Here is a 6,526-nt window from a genome sequence, read left to right as displayed (position 1 = left end):
TATTTCTGGAATAAGGAGATAACAGTCCCAAGGTCCTTTTCCCTTGTAGGATCACATCTGGAGTAGCATTCAGATCTGGGTGCCACAGTTTTAAAAGAACATTGATAAGCCAGGAGTATCCAAACGAGGGGGACCAAAATGGTGGAGGGACTTGAGTACATGTTATAAAAGGATTGGTTGAAAGAAGAGAAAGGACAGCATATAGCTGTTTTCAAGTATCATGAGGTGGTAGATTCCCTATCATTGGTGGTCTTTGGCCAAAGGTGGGAGGTCAGGTATTTATATTAGAGATTTCTTTTGGGTATGGGTGAAACAGGTGGCCACAGAGATCCCTTCCAACTCAATTCCTTTGTTCTGTGAGATGTTTACACACACACATACACAGCACAATACAGTCAGATATTGCTCCTGGTCCATCTATTCCCCAAGCTGCATTAGGATATAAGTCAAGGCTCTCAGTAGGGGTGGAATGAATTGGCTGGAAAAGCAGAGGAATCTTTTCTTGGACTCCCAGGGGTTCAAAAGTAATTTTGAGGAAGAAGGAAATGTATCTGCAACTGATTTTACTTTCTAGTTCATTCTTATTTCAAGGAACTGGGTCAAACTTTTCAGTAGGGTTGGACAAGTTTAACCCACTCCTTTCTTGGCTGGATTACATTTCCATTTGTCCTGGAAAGAGGTCAGTGCTGCTCATTTTGTACCAGTAAAGTTTAAAAAGAAATATCTAATTTTTATTGCATCAATGAGCTAAGACTATGATGACCAAACTATTAAACCATCACTCAAACCCCAGAAACTCGCATCGGAGATAGGCTAAGTTTTGTTAGCATCTGGAGGCTACTGCCAAAGGACTGTCCGGTAATGCAGCTCAATGGCTGTTTCCAGATAGAAAATGGCTGGGACGCTAAGTTTGATGCACAGCAATGCTGCTTCCTGGGTCTCAAGCTGCAATTTACAGACTTGAAAATTCTGCTGCATCAAACAGGACCTGGATTTTAAAATGGACATTCATAGGAGCTGGTATAGTTTAATAATAATAATTTTTAAAAGGTCAATGTTTATATGTTCTAGAAGAAATTAGGGGGAAAAAAGATATAACCAGAAACCAAATGAAAGCAACTGGAATATAACGCAAATCTACAGCTGAGGTTCAAAGTGAAATTAAAGAGTTATTAAGGAAAGGTTAAAAATTAATTGCCTCATTAATGAGTTTTTCCAGTCTTGGTATTAGTTGGGTACAAGATAGAGGGTGGGGTCAGAAAAGATTTTCCCAGTTGGTTCCAGGAGAACTCCTCAGTCCCCAGAGATCTGGCTTGGATCTGACATTCCACTCTTCAGGAAATGACACCAAACTGACCTTTTCACATAGAGGGAATTAAGTGATCCAAATACTGAGAGAGAATGTGGAATAGTGGATAGCATGCCTGATAGGATCAGGGAGAGCTAGATTCAAATCCTGCCTGTGACATTATTTACTAGTTGTATGTGACTGAGGGAATGTCACTTGATCTCCCTCAGCCTTGGTTTCCTCATCTGGAAAATGGGGATAATAACAGTGCCTACTTCACAAGGTTATTGTAAGCAAATGAGATAACATGTAAAGTGCTTTGCAAATCTCAAAGTGCTACATTAATGTTCTTGATTATTATTTCGGAAAGCAGCAGGTCTCTTGATCCTTGAAGGTATGGTCATTCCACGGTTGGCGAAAGGAGGGAAAAAGAATAAACATTTATATAGAGTCTACTAAGGGCCAAAATGCATCTCTGCCTTCTGGCTTTCCTGACTTCCCTTAAGTCACAGATAAAGTCTCACCTTCTGCAAGAAGACTTTTCCAGTCCTTCTTAATCCTAGTGCCTTTCGTCTGAGACTAGCTAGCTCCCATTTATCCTGTATTTTCTTGTTTGTACATGGTTATTTGCAGGTAATATCTCCCATTAGGCTGTGTACAACTTGAGGGCAGGGCCTATTTTTGCCTCTCTTTGTAATCCCAACTTAGCCCAGTACATAGTAGGCACTTAATAAACCTGCCGTTGACTTGATTTCTTTGGTTACTTTGTATATAATTTGTTTGTAAGTCATTTAATATCAAAATTCCCCTAGATTTGTCAGTTCTTATTCCTCTCACTTTTAGAGATGGAAAGGAGCGTGGAGATCATCTGGTCTAACAGCTTTTTTACCTTTTTTAGGTGAAGTGAGTGGCTCTGGGTCACAGAACTAGCATGTGACAGCAAGAACTTAAATCAACGTCCCCTCAATTGAAGCTCAGTGCCCTTTCTACCATAATGTGCTTTGTTTCCATTAATTTAGAATCCATGTTGGTCGACACCCATCAGAAAAATCTACAAGGACGAGGAAGAGAAGTGGTAAAAGAACAGACTGCTCCCCCCCTCCACCCAAGTAGCCATAGGCCTGTGGACTGACTTGACTGAAGGAATTCCTTACCATAGTAATGAAACAGCCATTGGTGTCCAAAAAACTAATAGATTATGTGAAAGCTTTTGAGCAATTGGAAGGTGGCCCCCAAACTTAACCCCAACCATCCTCAAGCTGTCTTCTTGTATATGGATCATGGAAACTAAACAAGGGAATAGTCTTGCGGTTGTAGAGTTAACTAAAAAAACTCAGAAAATCTGGTGAGAGGCGATCCCACTAGCAAAGCCATGTTTCTTGGATCTAGTTCTATGATGGCCTTACTAGCAGCATCTCTGGCATACTGACATCCATTTTACTCACATAGTTTGCATCTAGAAGTGGGTAGCAGATGAAGAAGGGGATATGAGACATCAGGAGAGCAGAAACCCTAAATGCTTTTTTTTTTTCAAATGAACAGTAGTGTTACCTTGGAGCCCTGTTATAGTCTCTCCTGATAATTAAAGAATGAGGTCCAGACAGGATTCTCTTTCTAGCTCTATGACTAACTAGTTATATGAATTTAAGCACATCACTTCTTGTCTTTGGGACATAGTTGACTCCTTTGTAAAAATGAAGGTGATGGACAAGGCAACCTATAAGGTCCTTTCCAGCACTGACATTTTTTTCACCTATAGTTATGGACTTAATGGAATATTTGAGCTTATCGGAATTGTAAAGAAAATCAAGTTCTAAATCCCTTAAATGAGTAGAGATGTTAAACCAAATTTCATCCAGATAGTGAATGACAGAGACAGGGTTCAAAACTTTGTCTCTGGACTCTAAATCCATTGTTTTCTATACTCCCCCATATATGAGTTTAAGATTCTAGAGGAGTTTAGAATCTGGTTGGGGAGATAAGGCTTCTGCACAAATAACAATTAGAGAACAATACAAAGCAGTCCATAACTCATTTTTCCTACAAATATTTCTTGATCTAGTAGAATATTCTGCTGTCAGAATCTGAGCTGGTATATGCCAGGCATTGTGCTGTTACCAGTTACAGATAGTGTGGTTCAGATGACAAGCACCATGAGAGTTTGGAGAAATGAGGTATGTTCTCAAATGTGTGTTTATTAATACACACAGGACATTATTTAGAATTCATCCTTGCCTCATTACTTCCAACTCTAAAATCAAAGCCAGTAACAATTATTGCTATTTTGTTGGGTGCAGAGTACCACACAATCTTGGAAACTGAGGAACAGGCAGGTTATGCTGGTAAGTATTTAACAACTGGCTCCCTGGGAAAGAAAATGTACACCTGATTCAAACTTTTAAATTTAATCTGCATCATTAACATTTCCTTTATCAATCTGTTTTCTAGATAATCAACAAAACAATAAATCAAGCCCTGATTTGTAGTGTCTGTTGATTTCTGAGGTGCAAATGCTCCCACTGCAGCCAGCTTGAACAGCTTGAGAGAATCAATTGTTAAGTTTGAAGGCATAATGGAAAGAGAAAATACTTTATCTGCCCCTATGGAGCTTACATTTCAATGCAAGAGACATGCCTAACCTGTGTGGAAGGAGATCAAAGAATAAATATGCAAGAAAATTGCACACAGGCCAGTCATTTGTACATTCAAACCAACCAACAATGATTTATTAAACACTTGCTATGCAGAAGGCATGCTACTGCTCACTGAAAGTATAAAAACAAAATGAAAACCAGTCCCTACCCTTGAGATTTTTGGTGGTGGGGACAATATCTTAACTCTCTGCCCTCAAGCACATTAGGCTAATTTTTCGTTAAAAGATATTGAAACCATCCTCAAGACTTGATTGACTCAGAGGACTAATGTCACTTCTTGGTTGCTTGAATACCAAATAGCCATTTGGAGCTCCAGACTTGCTCTGAAGCTTAGCTGGATGACCACGATGGGCGGCTGAGAGGCAGGGAGCTTTACTCTGCTAAATCAGTTTGAGATCTCCTCCCTGCATATCCTTGTTGAACATTCTTCTTCTGCTATGGCTAAGTAAATCTCCTTTTGTTAACTGTTGAACAACTTAGGAGCATCTCATTCAGTTCCAATATATACCAGGGGACTGGCCTAACTCAGGCCCAACCCAGAATAATCCTACTTAGGAGGATCTCATACTTAAATTGGCAAATATATACATCACAATCTGAGGAGGAAAGAGAATGCACTAAGTAGAATCTGGAAAGGTTTCCATTAGGAGATTGCAAGTAAACTGATTACAGAAGAAACTAAGTTTTCTAAAAGGTTTAAGTGAAGACAAATGACATTCCAGTCACAGGGACAGCCTCCTCCTCCTCTTTCTTCTCTCTGTCCCTTTTTCCTTCCTCTTCCCTTCCTCTCCTCCCCTTCTTTTTTCGTTTATATCTTTTCCACCTCCCTGGAATGATGTAGATCATAGGTATCAAATTCTCGCTGGGCTGTATATGAGTGTAAACTCGATGAAAATGCAATTGGGAAATGGTCTAAGCCCAACCTGTTTCTGTTTGAATTTGACACATTGACCACTATGAGTTTGCTGAAGTGAAGGAGGCGTGAAAGAAGCTGTGGTCCCCACACAATGTGGTCTACAGTGACAAGTGTCAGCATTGACTCAGCCTGCAAAATGACACATTCCATGAAGAAAGGCAGTCTTCCTTTAACCCTGAAGGTTGTTTTAATTCTAACTTGATGATAGAAATGGAAGGGGGAACTTAGAGCCAGGGCTCAGTTACTCATGTGCTGGCTAAGACAAAGCTGGAAGTCAAACATGACTTCACAGTCCATGTTTCAAGGGACAGTATCCTTCTCATTAGCATTTTGACTAGCCATCATAGCTTGATATATTAATTTCCCTGAAACCATCTGAAAGGCCTGAGGACCTCTAGTCACATGCCTTAAGGGAAACTTCAGGGATTCAGTCTGGAATATATAAAAAACAAAACAAAACAAAACAACTCCAGAATATAAACTACTTCACAGGATACTTGAGCAGAAAACTCTTTCTGACTTAGTATTAGCAAACACAATAAACACAAAGTAACACATTTGCTAAAAAGCTATTTGATATATTCATTTTTTCTTTTAGTCTTTTTTTTTTTTGTGAGGCAATTGGGGTTAAGTGACTTGCCCAGAGTCACACAGCTAGTAAGTGTCAGGTGTCTGGTCTGAGGCCACATTTGAACTCAGGTCTCATTTTTTCTTTTAAAAGGATGAAAAGGCTTCCAGTCCTTCCTGATTGATGTTACTTTATATAAAGTAACTGAATAGAGAAGCTTACCTGCCAACTTACTGAAATGAAGGAAAGGAAAAGTATGAAATATATTTTTATAGTCCTCTAAAATCTTTAAATCAGGACTGGGATTCCTGCTCCTGCACTTTTGGCAGATTTTCCCTCTTTCAGCCTCTACTACAAGGAACTTGTGCTCACATAATTCTTTCCACTCAAGTCAGAGTGGTATAGTGGAAAGAATTCTGGGTTTGGAATCAGAGGAACTGCATTCAGATCCTGGCTCTGGTTCTTCCTGCTTTCATAACTTTAGGCAAGATCCTTCATATCTCTATACCTGTTTCCTTATTTGTAAAATTAATCATTTATTAAGCTTTGACTAGGCATAGGGGCTGTAAAGACAAAAAGATCTTATATCCTACTGGGCAATACAAAATGTGTACATGTATGAGAATGTTATATGCATATATACAAATTGGAAGAGTGCCTATAGGAAGGATATAAAGTGAAAAGGAGAAAGGAAAATATCTGTGAACCTCTGGGTTTATTTTGCATTTTGAAAAGTTGAATTCATTTGGTTATTGAACCATCTCTTCAAGCCTGTGCTAGGCAACAGGTTTTTAAATACAGCAGAGGTATCAAACACTCCAGAGTCCACCCTGAACCAAATTAAAATGTAATTGGGAAATATTTGACAAAATAAATATAAATAAAGTAGAACATAGATAATGTTAATATATGGTTTTACCTAGGCAGGTACCCTTAAGTATGGCTTAGTGGTACCCATTTCTATTTCAATTTGACACCACTAATGTGGAACATTCAAAAGATTCTCTCAGACCTTGAATTTCTAAGGTTGAGAGGTTTATAAAAATAATCCTCCCCCAACACACATACCTCAATCACACTCAGCCATTTTGGTGGTTCAT

This window comes from Phascolarctos cinereus, unplaced genomic scaffold (assembly GCF_003287225.1).
Source record: "Phascolarctos cinereus isolate Bilbo 61053 unplaced genomic scaffold, phaCin_HiC Scaffold_1;HRSCAF=81, whole genome shotgun sequence".
Classification (NCBI taxonomy): domain Eukaryota; kingdom Metazoa; phylum Chordata; class Mammalia; order Diprotodontia; family Phascolarctidae; genus Phascolarctos; species Phascolarctos cinereus.
Note: the sequence above shows the minus strand (reverse complement) of the source record.